The sequence below is a fragment of the Papio anubis genome, chromosome 16 (genome assembly GCF_008728515.1).
Source record: "Papio anubis isolate 15944 chromosome 16, Panubis1.0, whole genome shotgun sequence".
Classification (NCBI taxonomy): Eukaryota; Metazoa; Chordata; class Mammalia; order Primates; family Cercopithecidae; genus Papio; species Papio anubis.
In genome coordinates, this window is record NC_044991.1 from 33,790,754 (window position 1) to 33,814,928 (window position 24,175).

Here is a 24,175-nt window from a genome sequence, read left to right on the forward strand (position 1 = left end):
GCAACTGTTGACAGCATGTGTGGTTCAGGGGAATGATTTCACACCTTGCACTTAAGTTTTACCCAGTATAGGAAAAACAATGATCTGCCTGACGACCCGGACAGGGGTATAAATGTAATTCATTTATTTCCTCCGTTGCTTGGGGCCCCACTGTCCTCAGGAAGATCAAGTTCTTTATGTCTTTCCTTCCAACACTTCATCTTGCACCCACCTTCAGCGTAAGTAGAGAGTGTTATCATTTTCCTTTAAAACAGTGATGGAGAATCTCCAATTACAAAGCTTTGAAAAAGCAGACTTACCCACATTTCTCAGCAGTCAAAGCCAACATAAATTAAAAGTTGCTGAAAGAATTAGGGTGGGAATATTGACCTAGCTGAGATTAGAACAGATTTCCTTTTTCCAATATCCACAGTGAATTATGTCTTTAATTTATTTATCCATTTATTTATTTATTTATTTATTTATTTATTTATTTATTTATGACAGGTTCTCACTCTGTGGCCTAGGCTGCAGTGCAGAGGTGTGATAATATCTCACTTAAGCCTCAACCTCTTGGGCTCAAGTGATCTTCCTGTCTCAGCCTCCCAAGTAGCTAGGACTACAGGTCCTAATTTTAAAATTTTTTGTAGCAAAGATTTTTTTTCTATGTTGCCCAGGCTGGTCTCAAAATCGTGGCCTCAAGTGATCTTCCTGCTTTGGCCTCCAAATTTCTGGGATTACAGGTGTGAGCCACTCAGCTATGAATTATGTCTTTGAGAAACAACCTTAAAGGCATATTTGGGAGGGAGTATAATATGGGCTTAATGTAAGTTCTCACTGTTGTCTTGAGATACAGATACAGATCCTGCCATGCTCCTGTTCATACCTTAAGAACATTCTCAGAACTATAATTTAGACTGTGGGCTCAGAACTTCTTCATAGTCCAAGTCCAAGAGTCAGAAAGGGATGGACCCCGTAGCAGAGAATGATGAAGATGTGGACGAGGAAGCCCCATAATTTCACCAAATCTTCCCACTGGGCATTTGTGCCTCAACCCAGATCCAAGGGAAACTGCAGGAAATCCTTTAGGAAAACAGGGACCAGCTCCCCAGACATGTCCACATGATTGATCCTCTTCTGCCCTGTTTTTATCCCTTCTTCCACACTAGGTTCCCTGAAACTCTGTTGCATTCTGCTGAGTTCCTTCTCTTTTTGAAGCCATTGGTGTATGCAACAGCAGCTCCTCCTACACAATGGAACCAGTACAAATCCCAGCAAAGATCAGACAGGATGTTCTAGCCCAGAAGAGCCAGGATCCTGAGCGACTGCTGAGGTAACACACAGTAAGAGACACTGCAAGACGACTCTAAGAGGGCAGCATCTGGCCTCTCCACCACAGTGCAGTGCATCGCAGCCCTTGGGCCAGTCGGCAAACATCGCAGCCCTGACAGTGTGTCCTCTAACAGGATGAGAATGCCTTTCTCTCTTCTGGACTCCTGCAAAGAGTTCAACAAGCCCAATAATCTGTGAGGTGGGTCTGGGTGCGAGGAGACCAGTGTGGCATGCAGGAAGGAGCAGCGGACGGGGAGCCTGGGCTGCCGTCTGTGCCTTCACCTGCGTCGACAACCCGTGTGGCTTCAGGGCAATCGCTTCACACTGTGGGCTTGAGAAAAGGCCCTCTGTGCAGAACCGTAAGCCGAGCGCCAGAGTAACTGAACTTCATTTTGCTTCCTGTTCCCCTCCCTTCACTAAGTGACCTCACACATTTCTTCCCTCAACAGTTTTCTGCCTCACTACACCATCTCTGAGGAATAACCTCTGAGTTTTTATTGAAGAATGGAGATTATATTAAGCATATATTTATGTATTTACCATAGAAAACCTATGAAAGACCAAAAAGGAGGTAAAAGTTACTGAAATCTCAGGTGCTAAGGGATTCCTGAGTTCCCTTTTATCAAAACTGTACCTACTCACATTGGTATTACTGGGTTTTTTTGGCAACCTATTTTATTTCCACTCAGCATGAGATGTTTATTTCCCCTGACCATTTATTGTTTTATATGATATTATTTTAATATTTATTTAGTATTCTGCCACTGAATTTAGCATAGTGTATTTATCCCATCACTAAATATACAGCATTTGGGTTGTATCCACTTTTTCCCATTATAAATTACGTTATAATTATTATCTTTGTGGATGGAGCTTTCTGCATATGACACCCACCATCAGTCATGGCTTTCAGGTCAGGAGCGAGCTCACCAAGCATCAGAACGGCAAGCATTCGTGTGTCTGCACCATCTCTCCGGGGCTGTGAAATGGGCTTTATTTTGTTCCCTACTGTGTCTCTGTCTCTCCTACACTAAGGCCTGACCACTTCCTGTTATCCCAGACTGGGCTAGGCAGGGGAGACTTCAAGAAGGAGGAAGGAATTTTACACAATCATTTGCATCTGAATCTCACTCCATCTATACAGCTTTTTAGCTAAGAACTTTAGTTTTTAACCTCTCTGAGAGGTGGTTTCCCAGACAGTGAAGGTTGCATTAAAATACTCACACCACTGCACTGTCATGGGAATTTAGGGTAGCAAGGCCTGATGGGCAGTAACCTCACACCAGTGCTATTATTATTACTGTCATGACTATTTTTATAATCAGGTGGGGCAGCAACGCAGGGACTGAGTGTGGCCACACCCCTGCTCTGTGGACCCCAGGCCCTCTTCATGACTATAATAAACACAAGAATCCTCCCTACTTACCTGGCCATGGCTGCCTGTCATCATGCAAGTTCCTCTGGAAGCAAACAGTTTATTCAAGAGTTAGAGGAAACACCAACAATGGAAACACAAGGAAGGAAAAGGAGATAGAGAAGAGAAGAAGCCAAGAAAGAGTGTGCAGCTAAGCCACCACTGCTGCTACACTGTGACAACTGTGAGTGACAAGGCGTAGATCCTGCTGGGTGCCCTGAGGACCAGTGTACAACACACATCTCAGAGCCACCCACCCAAGGGGATAGGGAACTGGGGTATTTATCCGCCAGCTGCCCTTGGCCATTGGTTGTGGGTTGTTATAGGGAGGAGATTCCCTGTATTTCAGAGAATGCCACCAGCACAGGGATGGGGAATCAGAGCTGGGCCAGTGCTCCGGGAAATGAGGCAAGCCAGAGAGGAGCTCTGGTTGGCTCTGACGCCAGGTGCTACACTGCCAGGGCACACCCTGGTCAGCTTCCTGTGGCTCGTCCCACTCCCTGGGCACCTCGTCTATGCTATGAGACCAGAGAGAGCATCCAGTGTTGAGGTGGGAGGCAGGCCCAGGAGGAGCCCTCAGCAGCCTCCCGTGAAGCTTGTTAACTGACGGCAGACCACCCCGGCAGCTTGGCCCATCAGCAAGCATGACACAACAGGTAAGGGTTCCTTCCAGTAGCACAGGCTTCCAGTCCATGATGAGCCAGCCCAGTGTGCCCCTTGCACTGATGAAATGTGAGACCAGTCTTGCCTAGGTATTTCTGCTCCTTTTCTCTGGGTGAGCCAGAGACACTTTGAGATGATCTCTCCCTTGCTGAAGGAGAAGCCAGAAAGGGCTCAAGTGAACTCAAATGGGAGGCAGATAGACAGACAGACATCAAGAGATTTATGGTAAGGAACTGGCTCACACAGTTATGGAACCTAAGATGTCCTAAGATCTATAATCAGTAAGCCAGAGACCAGGGAGAGCGGGAAGTGTAAGTTCCATCTGAGCCTGAGTCTGAGGGCAGGAGAAGACCCATGTCCCAGCTCAAAGACAGTCAGGCAGAAAAAGAGAGCCCATCTTTATGCAAACTTTGTTTTATTCAGGACTTCAACAGACTGGATGAGGCCCACCCCCACTGGAAGGGGAAACTGCTTTACTCAGTCTACTGATGTTAATCTCATCCAGAAACCCAGAAACACACTTGCAGACACACCCAGAATAATGCTCAACCAAATATTTGGGCACCCTGTGGCCCAGTCAAATTGACACAAAAAATTACCATCACCAGTCAACCCTTTGTCAACTTTGCACTCATATGCACCTCTTTAAACTCTACTTAGTGTCCAAATAAAGACAATAACAAGATCAAAATTCTGTCTAACATGATAAAACTTTCCTGTATACAACCATAGATGCACTAACACCTTCCCCAGAAGAGAAGGTAACATCCTTCCTTGATCCTTACACTCGTCCTTGTTATTTCTTAATATTAATGTTTACATAATAGATGTAAAGTTAGCAATTTTAAAATACTGTGATATAAAGTCAATACAAGCCAAGTGCAGTGGCTCACACCTGTAATCCCAGCACTCCATGAGGCCAAGGTGGATAGATTGTTTGAGCCCAGAAGTTCAAGACCAGCTGAGCAATATGAAAAAACCCCATCTCTACAAAAAATACAAAAATCAGCTGGGCATGGTGGTTCATACCTGTAATCCCGGCTACTTGGGAAACTGAGGAGGGAGGATCTCCTGAGCCTGGTGATCCGGTCAAGGCTGCAGTGAGTCGTGATTATGCCACTGGACTCCAGCCTGGGCAACAGAGCGAGACCCTCCCTGTCTCAGAAAAATCAATTAGTTAATTAAGTCAATACATGTTATGTACATGATAAGGGTATAAGAGAAGAAAGAAAAACAGACATTTGCTTAACAGGTATATATATATATTTGTTGGTAAACATATGTATGTACACACAGACATAGTCATAAAAATTAGGAGTTATACTCACAGTGATGACAGCCCTCACTTGTGTAACTGGCCACATGGTCCCAGCTGGTGTTTTGCTCACCTCTTCCATCTCTTCCTCTGCATTCCCTGCAACTTCAGCAAGCACCTCAGCTGGTCATGGCTATTTACCTGGTGGTGTGACCCGAATCTTGATTCCTGAAGGCTCTGAATCATTACCAGTCCTGCCTGAATCGGGCTGTAGTTATCCATTGACTTTAACAGGACGTGATAATACTAAGAGATGCACGTTGGGACCTCTTGTATTCCAGACATACTCCTCCTTAACCCCACTGTGGAGGAACAGTCCAATGTCCCCTCGGTATTCAGGGTCAACCACCCAGCCAGTATAGTAACACCGTTCTTTGCCTGTTGATTCAGAGACATGAGAAGTTCTAAGTGGCCAGGTGATTGTCTTAACAATTGTTGTTGGGTTTCCTGGTAAAAGCATTCTTCTTCGTGGAACTAAGATCTCTAGGCCAGTAAAGCATCAGGTCATGGAAACAGGAAGCAAAAATTTTGCTAGTGAGTCATTAGAGGTAATAGTGAGAGGTGCCACTCCCACTTCCACCTTTACTTTCTAGCCTCATGAATCTTGGCTATGGAAGAAACAACACCATACATTAGATGCTGATTCAGAGCATATACAGCCTCCTGGGTGACACTGTCCCAGTCCTGGAAGGTATGGCCACCCAACTGGTACTGTAACTGAGTCTTCAAAAGGGCATTCTGTTTTCGAACAAGCCAGCTTCTTCAGAAAGTTGCAGACATGGTAAGACCAACTAATTCCATGAGCATGGGCCAATTGCTGCACTTATTTTGCTGTGAAATGAGTTCCTTAATCAGAAGCCATACTGTGTGGACTATCATGATGGTGGAGAAGACATTCAGTAAGTCCACGGATGATAGTGTTGGTAGAAGCACTGCATGCACGGTAGGCAAATCCACGTCCAGAGTAAATGTCTATTCCACTAAGGCTAAACACAACCCCTTGTACGATGGAAGCTGTTCACTGTAATCAACCTGCCACAGGTAGCTGGCTGATCACCCCAGGGCATCGTATCATATTGAGGGCTCAGTGTAAGTCTCTGCTGTTGGCGAATTAGGTACTCAGCAGTGGCTGTAGTCAGCTTGGCCTTCGTGAGTAGAAGTCCACATTGCTGAACCCACGCATAATCTCCATCCCTGCCACCGTGGCCACCTTGTTCATGAGCCCATTTGGCAATTACAAAGATGGCTGGGGAAAGAGGCTGACCAATAGCTACAGACTGGGTCATCCTACCCACTTGATTATTAGATTTCTGCCCTGCTGAGGTCACCTATTGGAAATCATTCACACAGATCACAAATATCTTCACATCCTTTTTTACCTCCAAAGAGATCTATCCACATGCCTCTTCCCAACTTCCTTATCACCAATGTTCCAATCATGTTCCTTCTAAGTTCCTGACCATCAGCCAAACCAGTGACTACAGCCCATGAATAGGTTTGTTTCCCATGTCTGGCCATTTCTCCTTCTAAGCAAAGTGCACAACCAAGTATACTGCACAAAGTTCTACCCACTGGGAGGGTTTCCGTTCACCGCTGTCCTTCAGGGATGTCCCAGAAAGGGGCTGTGGTGCTGCAGCCTCCACTTTCTGGCAGTGCCTGAATATTGTGCAGAACCATCTGTTAACCAGGCCTGAGTCTTCTCTTCATCTATTAACTGATCCTAGGGAACTCTTCATGAGGCCACAGGTGCAGGCTGGGAGAGAGAAGGCAGCATAACAAGAGTGGGGACCATGGATATTTGGGGGACTTCTTCATGTAACTTACTTGTGCCTTCAGAGTGTACTTGGGCCCAATCACATATATACCACTTCCATTTGCTGATGGAGTACTGCTGTGCACACCCAACTTTATGGCTTGTTGGGTCAGATAACAATCAGCTCATGATGGACAACCCAGGTTGCATGGTAACTTTGTGACTCATGGCTAAGTGTTCAGTCTATACTAAGGCCCAATGACAGGCCAAAAGCTATTTCTCAAAAGGGGAGTAATTATTCACAGAGTACATCAGGGCTTTCCTCCAAAATCCTAAGGGCCTGCACTGAGATTCCCCTATAAGAGCATGCAAAAGATTCCTTGCAACATCCCCAACTGCCCCAACTGCAACAACTCAACTGACACTTTGAGTACCATTGGATCTTCTGGGTCACATGCACGGCAGCCTGGACCTGCTGCAAAGTGTCCTCTTGTTCTGCTCTTGTTCACTCAAAACTTGCAGCTTTTAGGGTCACGAGATAAATGGGATGAATAACCCAGATGAGGAATATGTTGCCTCCAAACTACAAAGAGGCCCACAAGGCAATGTGCCCTTTTTCTTGTTGTAGGAGGGGCCAGATGCAACAACTTACCCTTCACTTTAGAAGGGATAGTTCAACAGGCCCTACACCACAGAAACCTAGAAATGTCACTGAGGTAGAAGGCCTCTGAATTTTTGTTGGATTTGTTTCCCACCTTCTGATACACAAATATCTTACCAGTAAGTCTGGAGTCATTACTGCTCCTTGCTTACTATGTCCAGTAATCATAGTGTCATTACTGATGTTGATTAATGTGGTATCCTGTGGAAGGGAAGGGCAATTAAGATCCCTGCAAACAAGTGTGAAGTAGGGCTGGAGAGCTGATAGGCCCTGAGGCAGGACAGTGAAGGTGTGTTGCTGACCTTCACAACTGAAAGCAAACTGCTCCTCATGGGCTTGACAAACAGGTAAGAAGAAAGGGGAATTGGCCAGTCAACAGCTGCATGCCAGGACCCAGGGGATGTGTTACTTTGCTTAAAGATTCAGCTACATCTGATACAGCAGTTGCAACTGGAGTCATTGCCTGGTTAATCTTACGATAAGCCACCATCAGTCTCCAAGATGTGTCTGTCTTCGGCACAGCCCAAATCATCCAGTGAATACATGTGGCAGGAATCACTACCCGTGCATCCTTGAAGTCCTTGATGGTGGCACTAATCTCTGCCATCCATCCAAGAATATAGCATTACTTTTGGTTTATTATTTTCCCAGCTAGAGGCAGTTCTAGTGTCTTCCGCTTGGCTTTTCCTACTCCTCATTCCACAGGTTAGGGGACCAGTGTGGGTGAGGATTCTGAAAGCTACTGAGTATGCCTATTCAAACCATGCACTCCAGAACTCGGAAAATAACCACAGGATGGGCCATGGGACCCACTGGGCCCACTGTGAGATGGACCAGAGCTAAAACTTCATTATCATCTGAATCCCTCCACATATCCCCACCCCATCAAAAAAAGACCAGATCTGACTGATGGGCCACAGTGAAATTTTGGGTCTCCTGGAATTAGTGTTTGCTCAGAGTCAGTGTCTAGCAGTCTCTGAAAGGTCTACTTCCTTTTCCTCAATGCAGTTATCCTGATATAACATACATGTCTCCATTTTGGGAAGACTAGGAGAAGATTAACAGCACAGACTTTTGAGAGTGCCAGGATCCTTCTTCAAGGTGACCTGTCCTCCCCTTCATTCAAGGGGTTCTGGGTCTGTAAACTAGCTTAGGTCTGGGAATTGATTGAAGGACCTTGATTCTCTGTTTTTATCTTCCAGATTCGATTTTCATTCAGTTGACCTACAACTTTTCTGTTCATTAAAATCATGTAGGAATTTAGCAAGCTTCCTGTCTATCTCACTTCTAGGAACACCATGATCAACTAGCTGATACCACAGGTGCTCTGGAGTCAGTCTACGTGATTGCTGCTTTGGCCCTGCCCTCCACTGCAGTAACCATGCCTTCCTCGTCTTTGGTGGCTGAGTGCTGCCTCCTGGCCCCTGTCACCCCAGGATCTAATTACTCTCATTGCATTTAGGTTTCTTAATTGAGTGGCTGTCATTGCCAATGTAAGGTTCGGCCATCAGAGAAGAGTGATCACAGAGCTCTTCAAGGATGCTGAGGCTCCCCTCACAGACTTGTTTCTCACAGTAGTGATGAAAAGTATGGTTTCCGGGTTCTCCTATTGTGGGTGAGTAGCCCCTAAATGGCAAATCCAGCATAACACTTCCTTTGCTGAAGAGCGCACATTTGCAGATTAGTGCATTACCGGCTCAAACATAATCTCTCACCAGTCGAGAAATTGGGCCTTGGTAAATGCTCTAATTCCTATATTCAAAAACTCCTGTGGTTTGCTGCCAAAGCATCATATTAAATTAGAATGACATCAATCAAATTTTATGAAACTCAAATTTAGAAGATACACACTTAAGACTAATGCTGAGGATAAATTTTTTAAATGAAAATCTCATCTCAGATCCCAGTTGAGACTTAGATGACATTTTTAGACTCTCAGCTTACCTTTTAAAAAATCAAGCAATGTTTTGCATAGCAGACATCATTTACCCCTCATAAGACAGCCCCTCAGCCCAATCAACATCAATGCAACTGTGCAGGGTAGCTCCATGCACGTCGCCAGCTCCCACCACAAGGGCACACAGCGGCCTCCACCTCAAGGCTCTCTCCAAAGCCAACAGAACCCACTAGTGCAGCCTGGGAAAGTGGGAGGAGGATGGTGATGGGATAGTGCTGGTGTGTGTCCCAGGCACAACTACTGCCAATGAGAATCAGCAGCTAGTGCATAAATGTCCCATCTTTAAAGGGATGGCTTTTAGGTGAATTCTACAGGGCTTCACAGAGGATCATTAGTTAGACAAAGACGCCACTGCCCACAGCAACAACCAGCTCAATTATGTTCCTTCTATTGACTTCCTGTCTGTTCCTGTCTCCTTCCCCTCATTGATCCTTCTTGGGATCACCTCTCAAATAAAGTACCTGCACCCAAAACGACGTGTCAGGCTCTGCTTTTGGCAGAGCCCAGGAAAAGACACTGGCTTGCCTACAATCTATGAAAGTGCGGAAACCCATGTGTTTGGTTTTCCATGTTGGGAAGTGATGAATGTGTGTTACTTGAATAAGGCCAGAAGGCAGGTATTCTTAGGATAAGAGCACTCTTTTGATGGGGAATTGATTTCAATAGGTATCTTTCCATTCTCAATCCTCATAAATTTACTCACTACAAAGAAAATTTCATGACATGCACTGTGAAAGGTAGAGAGGAGAATAAATTGATTTAATCTCTTGTAGTTATTATATTTTAGGAGGTATAAGCATATGGAAATGTGACCAGTATGGTGGTATGGTATTTAAGATCCAAGTGTCAAGCACAAAAAGGCAACTCATTCAGAGTTCAGAGATTGAAAATATTAGTAGAAACTAGGGTAGTGAGGAAACACATCACGAGATACATAAACCTTGAAATTGGCTCTGAAAAATAACTAGGTTCCTTACCAGTACTAAGGACACTAATATCATAATTCTGAAAAATAATTCCCCATCTTTACCCAACATAAATGACTTGGCCATTCTATCTAGCAGTCATTGCCCCACGGTGGATAATGGGATAGACATGTGGGAACCAGGAGTAACCATACAAATGGTGAAGTATGAGGCAGAGAATGAGGATGTGGCAGACCTATAGCTGGAAGAGCAGTCATTCTTTGATTTGTTACATTAGAGCACACTTTTCTTTATCACTACCTTTTGAAGACCTGTGGCCTGCATATACTAAAAAGAATATGCCCTTGGGCTATGCTTGTGGTAACAGGACAGATAGGTACGTGAACACATTCTGTTAAGATTTACAAGGCAGGCATGCTTGAAGCACTAAGTGGAAACAGTGGGATTCACTTATAGAGAGCAGCAGTGAACACACAGGAGTCTATTTACCCTAGACTTAAAAATGAAGCAGTCTCATTCTTAGAACAGCATGAGTTCATTTAGCTTGGAAATGAAAAGAAGACAAAGACATTCAGGGAAAGGATTACATTCACAGCAGGCTTTAAAAGATGACTAGGAGTTCAGTGGACAGCCAAGATGATGCTGGGCGATCTGGGAAGTTATATTGCCTGGGCTGTTGGGTTATTTTTACAAATTACATGTCCCTACTCACAGGGACCCTTGGACTCTGACTTCTCATCCTAACCTTCTGTTTCAGTTCTTTCTATTCAAAGGGACTGAAAGTCCCAGAATTCAAATTATGACCCCCCCAGAAAAGTGTTATTACAAATGCATGAAATAATCTCACTGAAAGGTATGGAGGTGCAAGGTATTGACCTAAGTAATTTTGGAGAAGAATAGAACGTAGAAGCAAAGGAACTGCCCATCAGCACTGTGTTCTAGTTGATAAAGTTGTCTCTAATGGGGCACATGGGTAAATGATTCTGAAACCAGTGTAAGTGTAAACTTCAAAGGAACAAATGAGTAAACTGATGGCAGAAGGTGGAGCTAGGTTTCTCACTGTTGGAGCAGAATGTTGTAGAAAATCAAGGGCTTGAACTCATGTGATGCTGGATTAGAGTTGGAGATATCAGCATAAATTTATATTTAGCTTAATATACAGATCGAACAATAGATGTTAGTAAACACACATATATTTCCTTGCTGTATCTGCTGAGAGGGTCTAGAAATAATGATACCCCAAAAGCAATAAACACATCTAACACCCAGGTTTTGGGTTTTGTGGTAGGCAGATCAATTTTTTCCTCATCTTAATCTCATTTATCCTCATCTTAATCTCAGAAACCTATGAATATGATAGGCTACTGGCTAAGGGAAATTAAAGTTGCTGAAGAAATTAAATTTGCTAATTAGATGACCTTAAAATGAAGAAATTATTCAGGATTATCTGGCTGGACCCAAATTAATGACAAGGGTCCTTGTAAGTAGCAGAGAGAGGCAGAAGATGAGTCCATGTCAGAGTTATGCTCTGTGAGAAAGTCTCTATCAGCCACTGGGAGCTTTGAAGGTAAAAGGGGACCACAAGTCACGGAGTACAGGCAACCTCTAGAAACTGTAGCAGACAAGAAAAATGGATTTTCTATTATGACATGTACCCTTGATATAATGTAATTAGAATGACACTTCAGCCCTGTTGTTTTTCTTTCCAAAACCCATAACTCCATGACTTCTCTAATGGTAAGAAAAACGTACAAATCATCAATAGAAAGCATGCTAAAAAAAAATAGTAGTTTCAACAGAAAGCAAGAAAATTGACAATGTCATCAAAAGTAAGCAATTGTAAGAACTGTTACAGCCAAGATTTGCCTGAAGATACAAAATGCAATATAATATCCTGGATGGGATTCTGGAGCGCACACACACACACAGACACACACATATACACACATACACCACACACACACAAACACACACACACACCACACATACACAGACATACACACAACGACACACACACACGAACACACCTCACATACACACACACACACATGCACACACACATAAACACACACATAGGTAAAAACTAAGGTAATCTTAATAAAGTTAAGGACTTTAACTATAATTTAATTAAATTAATTTTAGTTATAATTACAGTAAGGATCTTAATAATAACATGTCAATATTATTTCACTAATTGCAATAAATATACTAATGTAAGTTGTTAATAATAGAGGAAACTGGGTGAGGGGTAAATGCGAACTCTGTACTATCTTTGAAACTTTTTTGCAAATTTGAAACTAGTCTAAAATAAAAAAATGTATTCTACTCTTTACTTGTACGAGATCAACTTTTTTAGATTTCACATATGAGTGAGATGATGGAGTATTTGTCTTTCTGTGCTGGTCTTATTCCACTTAACGTAATGTCTTCTAGGCTCATCCATATCGTCACACAAGATTGGATTTCACTCTTTTGAACATCTGAATACTATTCCATTGTGTATCTATACCACTTTTAAAATCCATCCATCTGTTGATGGACACATACACTGAGTCTATATCTTGGCTATTATGAATAGCACTGCAATAAACATGAGGTTCAGGTATCTCTTACATACTGCTTTCACTTTCATATACATTCCTAGTAGTAGGATTGTTGGGTCATATGGTAGTTCCATTTTTAATCTTTTCAGGAACCTCCATCCTGTTGTCCAGATGGCTGTACTAATTTACATTCCCACTAACAGTGTATGAGCTCCTATTTCTCCACATTCTCACCAGCATTTGTTAATTTGTGTCTTTTTAATAATAGCATTCTAACTCTGGCGAGGTGAGAACTCCTTGTGTTTTTTAAATGTATGCATAATAGATGTACATACTTTTGGTGTACATTTGATATTTTGGTACAATCCTATAAAGTGTAAAGATCAAATCAGGGTAATTGGGATATCCATCACCTTACACATTTATCTTTTCTTTATGCCGGAAACATTCAAATTCTTCTCTTCTAGCTATTTTGAATTGTACAATGGATCATTGTTAACTATAGTCACCTACTGATCTCCTGAACACTAGGTCTTATGTCTTCTACCTAACCGAATCTTTGTACCCATTAATGATCTAGAGCATTTTGTCATACACCTGTTGGCCATTTGTATGCCTTCTTTTGAGAAATGTCCATTCAGGTGTTTAAAATCAGATTATTTAAAAATACTTTTAAAATCAGAATTTTTTTTGCTGTTTGAGTTCCTTATATATTCCAGATATTAACCCCAGATATCAACTCCAGATATTATCAGATGTGAAATGTCAGTTTGCAAATATTTTCTCCCCTCTGTTGGTTGCTTCCCCAGAGGCTGGGGAGAGTAATGGGGAAGGGAGGATGCAGTGAGGCTGCTCAATGGGTACCAAGTTACAGTTAGATAAGGAGAATTAGCTCTTGTAGTCCCTTGCACACTAAGGTGATTATAGTTAAAAACAATGCATTGTATATTTCAAAAGAGTTAGAAGAGAGAATTTTGAATGCTCTCACTACAAAAATGATGAGTGTTCGAGGTGATAGATATACTCATTACCCTGATTTGATCATTACACAATGTATACATGTGCCAAAACATAACACTTCACCCCATAAATATGTACAATTATTACGTGTCAATTAGAAACAAAATAAAACTTTAAGAAGTGTACTAATTCAAAGAGGGGGCAGAGATAGCAGGGCTACACAGAGCAGGGGCTAATGGAACTTTGCAGAGATAAGGTGCCAAATCTTGCAAGGAGGAAAACCCAAACCCGAGAAGATTTTTGTAAGGTTAACTTAAAAGATCAGCGAATTATCATTTAAGTGAAAGCAGTCATGTAGCTGGTTTCTTTTTTCCCCTCTAAATCAGTTTAGAAGACTTGCTTCCAAGGGCACTCATGGGAGGGTTCTGAGTTCGGTCTGTGGCCTGTTGTAAAAAGTTTTAGTACCAAGCCCCTGGCTTCAAAGGGGTGATGAGATTGTTTCTGACCAGCATTTACTCTCTTAGTTGAAAGGAAGTGGTCCCTTCTGTTCAGTTTGTGTCTTGCAGGGAAAAGGAAGGTACGTGAGAAGGATGAAATGTTTTCAGCACGCCTCCCGGGCAGCCCTGTGACCGGGCAGGTTCCAGGAGACTTGAGTCAGTTTCAGCAGGAACTGAGGCTAAAGGATGTGGTTGAATAGGATGGCCGCAGGCTAGGGCTGCAGGAAGCCTCATTTCCATGAGCTGGATAGTCTTGAGACAGTTGGATGTCACAAAACACAGAAAAGGACTAATAGGAAAAAATAGCACCTGAAGAGAAAGTTTTAATGCGCAGGGAGATGCATTTAAAAAATAAAGCTACTGTTTCTGCTGGTGAACACTGAAAGAAAGTGCAAAAATAGACTCTTACTATTTCTACATTGGTGAAGCAAAACCCCACTCCTCTCCCAGCAATGAAGAACTCTGTCCCACAATGACACTGACTCTTTTCTTCCATCCCAAGATCACGTACTGCAGACTCGGTAGCACAAAAATCTTTCATGGATGGAACTGGAATCTTGGGTGACAGCCTCCTGCCCACTGAGGACAGCCTGACCCTGCAGCCCCGCCACCCGACTATGGCCTTGGCAGCCCCTCAGTGAGGTCAGAGGGGAGCAGGAGTGTGGAGACAGCCAGCCGATTCGGGTCCTGGCCGTCCTTCACTCAGGCAAGGCCCCTGCCCACACTACTGACGGTCTCTCACATGCAGATTCCTAGGCAGATAAACAACAACATTGATGATGTCCTTGAAGACCTTCATGAGGGTGAATTATCAGATGCTTAGCATGAATTCTGGCCCAGAGAAGTTGCTCAAAAATGCTTCCTCACACCTCCCTGCTCCGTTGTGTCTGTTAGTTGAGCATTTGAGGGCTTGATTATGTGTAAATTTCGTGATGTTTTCTCAGTATATTAAGTCCCAAATGAAACAACTTTCCCCATTTTATCTTTTTGGCTTTCATTCTCCTGCTGTTTTAGAGAGTGCTATGGATAGTTGATGCCACAGAGGTATTTTTGCTAATTTATAATTGTCAGCTGAGACCTAAAAACTGGCTTTATCAACAAACAAAATCCCCAAAATATTGCAAACCTACCCACCCAGAAGCATCACAAGAAGTCACATAATGAAACACTTTCTCAGTTTATGAAATTAGAGGAGGTGCTATCAGAAATAAAGGCACTCTATTAAAATAATAATAATAATAACCATCCCAAGCCTGGAGGAGTGGCTCACACCTGTAATCCCAGCATTTTGGGATGGCAAAGCTTGAAGACTGCTTGAGGCCGAAAGTTCAAGACCTGGCCCGAGCAATACAGTGAGACCCATCTTTACAAGAAATATTAAAACTTAGCCAGGCATGGTGGCAGCTCTCGGGTGGCTGAGCTAGGAAGATCACCTGAGCCCAGGTAGTAGAGGCTGCAGTGAGCTGTGACTACACCATTGCACTCCAGCCTGGGCCACAGTGAAACTGTCTCTTAAAACATATTAAAATAAAAAAGAACTCCTCCAATTCCCATTTATGAACCACTTGCTAAGTGGCAGACTCTGCTGTGCTCAGAAAACATCTCACCATTCCTCAAACAGTGCTGTGAGCTAAGGGTCATCACTATTCCCACTTTAAAGTGAGGACATGGTGGTGGCAAAGTGGCCAGTAACATCCTCAAGGTAAGACAGCTCTAAACGAGTGAAGGGGATACAAATACAGATTAGCCTGCCACAGTGACATCCAGCCTTGGCTAACCAGTGACTCCTCCAACCCGCACCTGGGAGGCTGTAACCAGGTGGAGGCCACAAGGCCAAACATACTTCAGGTATGCATCTTCACTGATTAAACTGAAGGTGCTCCACGTAATTTCCACAACACTGAATTCATTTGATGGACCCACTAGCCTGCTCCACCGTCTGGAGCCAGCCCCAGCTCTGCCCATTGTGCTAGTGCCATGGCAGGGGACAGGCTCCCAGTCGTCCAGAGCTGGACAGCCCAGAGTGGGGGTTCAACTGAACCTTTCTTTCTCAGCCTCTGTTTCAACTCTGAATAGGGAAGAGCAACATCTTTCTCTCTGATTCATCTAGTTATGTATTCAATGTCTGCTTTAAATGGCTCCATTCTGCAGGTCCAAACATGCACTTCTGAGCTCCCCAGGAAGCAGTTCCACACGCTGCCTCCCTCATCCAAAGTGAGGTCAACTCCATCTGTCCTGTTACACCACAAATCTTGGGGTCATCTTGATATATTTCCTTATCTCACACCCAACAGCTAATCCATTAGGAAAGCCTATGTGCTCCACCTTCAAAGAAAATCCGCATATGATCTCTCCGTCACCATGCTGTTCTCAGCCCCCACTCACTCTCTCCTTTTTTACCCTGGTAGGCTGATAACTAGTGCCTCTGCTTCTCTAAGCTCCCCAACACACATTCCATCTTGAATATTTACTAGCCAGAGTCACCTTCCAAAACGTAAATCAAGCCATACTATTCTTCACTCAAATCAGTCATCTGATCACCCATCCTTTATTCAGAGTGAAGGCCAAAGTCCTTGAAGCCCACAGGCCCTCATGCATTTGGCCCCGTTCCTCTCAGAAGCTTTCTCCCACATATTCCCTCTTTCTCCCACATCTGAGCCATGCTGGCCTTATTGCTTGTTTTCCAACAAGCCAATCTGGCTGAGGTCATGGCCAGACCCAGCTCGTCCCTGTGCTGGAGTGTTCTTGGCCCAGATTTCTACATGGCCAAGTCCCGCACCTATGGAATAATAGACACAGACCTGGAGCCCGTTCTCAGATTCTCTGCATTACTAGCAATGATCCCAGCTACAGCCACAGGCCCACATAACCTCATGCCCAACTCCTTGCTCAACCACCAGTCTGCTTCTGCACTCAGATGAGAGGCACATGCTGGCTGTGGGTCTGGACTCCTGAGTCATTACCAAGAAAGTCACAGGCTTTGGGTGCCATGCCAGTAGCTACCCTTAAGGTAAACATGGGCCACTGGGAGAAGAAAGACAATGGGAGTCAGGCAGCACCCTCTCCCCTCTCTATGGTGCCTCCCAAATGCAGTTGGTCCAGAGAACATGAGATTCCTGAGGGAGCACACTGCTGTGCCATCTGCCCTTCTCTGTGGCCATTGATAAAGTGGCTCCTTTTGGTAACCCAACTCTTTACATTGCTTTGCTCACGTCCTGAGCTCGTTTGCCCTGTTCTCCACCCCAATCCTGGGCTTCTACCTCCAAGTTGTTCTCCCTTTATCCTTGCCTCATGGTCTGCTGTCTAGAAAGCTTGGGCTCAGTCATGCTCTAGTGCCTTTGCTCATGTATCTCGAAGGCACATTCCGACCACCTGTGTGATTCTGAGATGTCCCTGGGACTCCTGGTCCCCTTGGTCTGCTGCATTATTTATTTTTTTGTATTGCATTTAACACCTTCTAAGCTGCTGTACCATAACTTACAAATGATATTTATTGTTCCTCTGCTGCAGTGGAAGCTCAGCAAGTGTGTGGATCTTTTCTTCATTGATGCATCCCAGGCATCTACAATCACACCTGGCATATGGTGGGGACTCAATAAATATTTAGGCAACAATGAATCAGGTCATTGTCAGGCTAAATGGGAAAACAGGAAAAATGCCAGGCATGTAGCAATTAGGACTGACTTCTGCACTTAGCTGCTCTCATGAGTAGCCTCTCTCCTAGCCACTACCTCTCAGGTAACGGTATGACAGTCAAGGTTTATAGCAGTTTGTGAAATATCAAGTGCTCTGGTTAGTACAGCTCTTAACGACCCACACTCGTGTCATAAAATGGCCACTGTATTATCCTTCTGTATTGTGTATCAAGTTCAGACCAGGCAAGGTGGGGTTCGCTTGTCTCTGCTCTGTGATGTCTGGAGCCTCAGCTGAACACTTGTTTCTGGGATAACTCAATGATTAGAGGCTGAAATTAATGGAAAACATCTTAAGTCTCATGTCTGGGAATTGCTGTGGGATATTGACCAGAACCACAGTTGAGTTGTCAGCAGAAATATCTACACACAGTTTCCCCATGTGGTGTCTCCAAGTGAGCCAGCTTAAGCTTCCTCACAGCATGACTGAGTTCCCAGAGCCAGTAACCTAAATGAAAAGGTAGAAGCCCTATACTTTTTCTGACCCGGTAACAGGAGTCGCATGGCATCACACGTGCTGTAGTCACTAGCCTGCCAGAGTTGGGGCAGAAAACAGGTCCCATCTCTCAATGAGAGAAGGGCCAAAGTGCAAGTGGAACATCCCAGCCCAGAAGAGCTGAGAAGTCATGACAGCAACACAGTATCCTGGATGGACTCCTGGAACAGAAAAGGGGCATACAATAAAAAGTAAGGAAATCTGAATGAAGCTGGGACTGTAGTTAACATCAATGCATCAATATTAGTTAATTAACTGTGCCAAATATACCATACTAATATCAGATGTTAATGATAAGGGAAATGGGTGTGGAGTACATGGAAACTCTCTCTACTATCTCCACAGTTTTCCTATCAACAGTCTAAAGCTATTTTCAAAAATAAAGCTTATTTTAAAGAGGAAAAAAGAGCATATGGGACATCGTAAAATGTTGAGACTCTTTTTGGAAAATACAATTATAATCTGCCACAACAAGGAGGAGGTGCTGATACCAACCTTGAAGGGAAAGGCAAGGGCACACAGGTTTAGTATGAAATGGCTATAAAGTCTCTAGATAAAAGCCATGTTTATTATCCAGAGGTATGAAGAAAGGAAGCAATGTCACTCAATAAAAAGAACAAATAGCCCAACAATGCTTTTAGCATTTGACTTTAAATGCATCATGGTCATATTTTGCAGCCAGTTCATCACTACGTGTGCTATCCACATACAGATGCTCCCTCAAGGTCAATTGGACAGTTTTCATTTAATTATTTAATCACAGATTGCATAAGCATCCAGTGATTCTATAAAATCCAATCATATTAAACTTCAAAGGGGATGAATATGCAGTGGCTTTTTATTCAAACTACATATATTTCTGAAAATGTAGTTTCATCTTAAAATTAAGCTTAATATTTTAAAAAATCATTGAATTAAAACAGTTCTAGCATATGAAAAGGTATGTAAGAAGGAGTGTGGTAAACACGGCCACTAATTTCTTTCTCTTCCCAATGAGAGGTGAGGTCTAATCCCCCTCCCCTGGTTATGGCCTTAGTGGCTCACTTGATCAGTAGAAAACAGCAGGAGTGACTTCCTGAGTTTTCCAAGGGCTACAGTATAAGAAGATGTGAAGCTTCTGCTCTTAGAACCTGTGAGAAGCCCGAGCCACCGGGAAGGGTCCTAGGCAGTGCATGTGTGAACAGCCCCTACTGCATTCCCAGCAGACAGCCAGCATTCCCGACCTGCCAGCCACCTTAGAAAGTCCAGCCCAGGTGGGGTGACTGCAGCCCTGGCACCATCTGACTATTACCAAATGAGGGATCCCATGCAACAATCACCCAGTCGAGCCCAGGCAACTCACAGATTTCTGAAAGTTAATACATTTTTAAGCCATTAAGCATTGGAATGATTATGCAGCAATAAGTAACCTGTACAAAGATTTATAGATATTTAATAGGTAAAGTTTTAAAATATTCAGGAAGTTTGAAATTGACTAAATGATGTATAAAACTTGCAGGAAATTATAAAAGAAATTCTAGGGAGAAATATTTGAGTGAGAAGAAAAGCATCCAGGTATCAGTTGAACAAATCAAATAGAAGGATAAGATGTGAACCGTCAATATGTTGTCATCAATGTGGAAAAGCACAACAAAATAGATGTGTCTTAACTGAGTACAGTGCAAGGAATTTGAATACAGGTTGTTTTGTTTTGTTTTGAGATGGGGTCTCCCTCTGTCACCCAGGATGGAGTGCAGTGGCGCCATCTCGGCTCACTGCAACCTTCACCTCCCAGATTCAAGCGATTCTCCTGCCTCAGCCTCCCTACTAGCTGGGATTACAGGAATGTGCCACCACGCCCGGCTAATTTTTGTATTTTTAGTAGAGATGGGATTTCACCACGTTGGCCAGGCTCATCTCAAACCTCTGACCTCAGGTGATCCACCCAACTCAGTCTCCCAAAGTGCTAGGTTCTTTTTATATTTCTTCTTTTATATTATTTATTCAATAATCTATTTGTTAGTTATTTTGAGTAATATCAACCCTGTGAACCTATTACTCAACATAAAAGCTAGAATCTTAGTTTATTGTATTAACTCTATGGTCCATCATATTCCATTTCCTTGTCTCTTATATTCAAAATAAAATGGTCTTCATATGCATCTTATCTTTCTTTCTTTCCTCTTCTTCTTTATCATTATTATTATTTTTTCTGAGACAGGATCTCCCTCTGTCACCCAGGGTGGAGTGCAGTGGTGTGATCATGGCTCACTGCAGCCTCAACCTCTCAGGCTCAATCGATCCCCCCACCTCAGCCTCCCAAATAGCTGAGACCGTAGGCATACATCCCCATGCCCAGCTAATTTTTTTTGGTAGAGATGGGGTTTCACCATGTTGCCCAGGCTGGTTTCTAACTCCTGGGCTCAAGCAATCTGCTCACCTCGGCCTCGCAAAGTGTTGGGATTACAGGAGTGAGCCACTGTGCCCAGCCGTCTTCTTTCTTGACAGAATCTGCTTACCCTTTTTGAAAGCTGCATTTAGTTTCAGACAAATCCATGTTGCTTCCTAGTTACCTGATCACTAAGCTCATTAGCAGGTATATCTACAAAGATTGAAAAGGATACCAAATTTAAAAATAAAGGTATATTAACTTCAACACTCTCTCATGTTAAAAACTCTCAATAAACTAAGTATTGAAGGAACATGCCTCGAAATAATAAGAGCCACATATGACAAACCCACAGTCAACATCATACTGAATGGGCAAAAACCGGAAGCATTCCTGTTGAAAACTGACAGAAGACGAGGATGCCCTCTCTTACCACTCCTATTCATTACAGTATTGAAAGTCCTGACCAGGGCGATCAGGCAAGAGAAAGAAATAAAGGCATTCAAATAGAAAGAGAGGAAGTCGAACTATCTGTTGGCAAACAGTAAGATTCTATATCAAGAAATCCCCATAGTCTCAGTACAAAAGCTCCTTAAGCTGATAAACAACTTCAGCAAAGTCTCAGGATACAAAATCAATGTGCAAAAATTACTAACATTCCTATATACCAACAGTAGCCAAACCAACCCAAATCAAGAATGCAATTCCATCTACAATTGCCACAAAAATAAAATAAAATAGCTAGGACTACATCTAACAAGGAAGGCCAAAGATCTCCACCAGGAGAACTAAAAACACTGCTTAAAGAAATCAGAGATAACACAAACAAATAGAAAAACATTCCATGGTCATGGATGGGGTGAATCAATACCATTAAAATGGCCACACTGCCCAAAACAATTTATGGATTCAATATTATTCCTATCAAACTACCAATGACATTCTTCACAGAACTTAAAAAAAAAAAAAAAAAAACAGTTTCAAAATTCATATGGATTAAAAAGAAAAGAAAAAAAAAAAAAAAAGCCCAAACAGCCAAGGCAATCCTAAGCAAAAAGAACAAAGCTGGAGTCATCACGTTACCTGACTTTAAACTATACTACAGGGCTATAGTAACCAAATCAGCATTGTCCTAGTTTAAAAACAGACAGGTAGACAAATGGAACAGAATACAGAACCCAGCAATAAGGTCACATATCTATGACTATCTGATCTTCAACAAACCTGACAAAAACAAACAATGGGGAACTTCCTATTCAAAAACAAGCAATGGGGACTTCCAATTTAATAAATGGTGCTGGGATAATTAGCTAGTCACATATGGAAGGTTGAAACTGGACTGCTTTCTTACATCATATGTAAAAATTAACTCAAGCTAGATTAGAGGCTTAAGTGTAAAATCCAAAACTCTAAAAACCCTAGAAGACAACCTTGACAGTACTATTCTGGACATAGGAATCGGCAAAGATTTCATGATGAAGACACTAAAAGCAAGTGTAACAAAAGCAAACATTGACAAATGGGACCTAATTAAACTAAAGAGCTTCTGCACAGCAAACGAAACTATCAACAGAGTGAACAGACCACCTACAGAATGGGAGAAAATTTTTGCAAACTATGTATCTAACAAAGGTCTAATATCCAGCATCTATAACTTAAACAAATTTACAAGAAAAAAAGAAAAAACCCCATTAAAAAGTGGGCAAAAGGCATGAACAAACACTTTGCAAAAGAAGACATACATGTGGCCAATAATCATATGAAAAGAAAGCTCAACATCACTGGTCATTAGGGAAATGAAAATCAAAACCACAATGAGACACAATCTCACACACATCAGAGCAGCTATTATTAAAAAGTCAAAAAAAAATACATATTGATGAGGTTGCAGAGAAAAAGGAACACTTATACCTGTAGGTGGGAGTGTAATTAGTTCAACAATTGTGGGAGACAGTGTGGTAGTTCCTCAAAGGCTTAAAAGCAGAAATGCCATTTGACCCGCCAATCCTATTACTAGGTATATACCCAAAGGAATATGCATTTTTCTATGAGAAAGACACATGCACACACATTTTCACTGCAGCACTATTCACAATAGCAAAGACATGGAATCAACCTAAATGCCTATCAATGGTAGACTGGATAAATAAAATGTGGTACATACACACCATGGAATACTGTGCAGCTGTAAGAAAGAATGAGATTATGTCCTTTGCAGGAACATGGATGAATCTAGAGACCATTATCCTTAACAGACTAATGCAGGAACAGAAAATCAAGTATCACAAGTTCTCATTATAAGTGGGAGCTAAATGATGAGAACACATGGACACATACAGGGGAACAAGACACACTGGTGCCTACCGGAGGGTGGAGAGTGGAGGAGGGAGAAGATCAGGAAAAAATAACTAATAGGTAATGGCTTAATACCTAGATGATGAAATAATCTGTACAACAACCCCCCCAAGACACAAGTTTACCTATATAACAAACCTCACATATGCTGTACTTAAAATACAAGTTAAAAGTTAAATTTTTAAAAAGGTAATATTAATAGTTACTATTAATTATTAATATTTATTAGTCTGGTTCTGTTACATTGCATGAAACCAATATCTGATTTGGCCTTTCCAGCACTCTTTGGAAACAGACTACATAAGAAGCAACGGGCAGCCCATAGAAACCTCCTTAGGCCTCAGTTTAAAATTAAGATTTAGAGCCATTTATTTATTACAGTACCTATGGTATGTTAGCATTTATATTCATTGTGGTAATAAGCATGATATACACAAGATACTCACAGTAGGGAAAAAACACGAAAACAAATAAATATAAATGATAAAATAAGTCAAGGGTACAAATAGAACACCAAATTAATTGTGTCTGGAAACTAGGGTATAAAACTCTTCCCCAGGCTATTGACACATGGTTGAGATTCTGAAGGAAGAACAAGGTTTGTCAGAGGGACAAGAGGTGGGGAGAGGGTGGTGGGCAGAATGATTCAGAAAGATGAAGCAGAAGTGCGAAGTCATGGAGACCTGTAGCATCTTTGGATCTAGGGAAGTCACTGGGAACACTCAACAAACTGAGAAGCGATGAGCGAAAGGGTCCTGGAGATTCTCTGAATCGTTTCTTGTAAGTTGCCACCATCCAACACAGCAGACACAAGCCTCGCATGATCGCTGAGTTTGTGGAACCTGGAGCATCCACAGTGAGAGGTGCTGTCGGTTACTGTAAAGTGCACCTTTGATTTTGAAGACTTAATATGAAAGAAGCTTGTATAACAGCTCATTAACCTTTTTATATTGATGACATCAAAATAACAAGATTTGGATATTCTACACTTAAATAAAACATGGTATTAAAATTAATTTCAGAGACAGGCATGGTGGCTCACGTCTGTAATACCAGCCCTTTGGGAGGCCAAAGCGGGCAGATCTCTTGAGTTCAGGTGTTCGAGACCAGACATGGGCAACACGCCAAAACCCCGTCTCTACAAAAAATACAAAAATTAGCCAGACCTGGTGGTGAGTGCCTGTAGTCTCAGCTACTTGGGAGGCTGAGCCCAGGAGGCGGGGGTTGCAGTGAGGCGAGATGGCACCACTGTAATCCAGTCTGG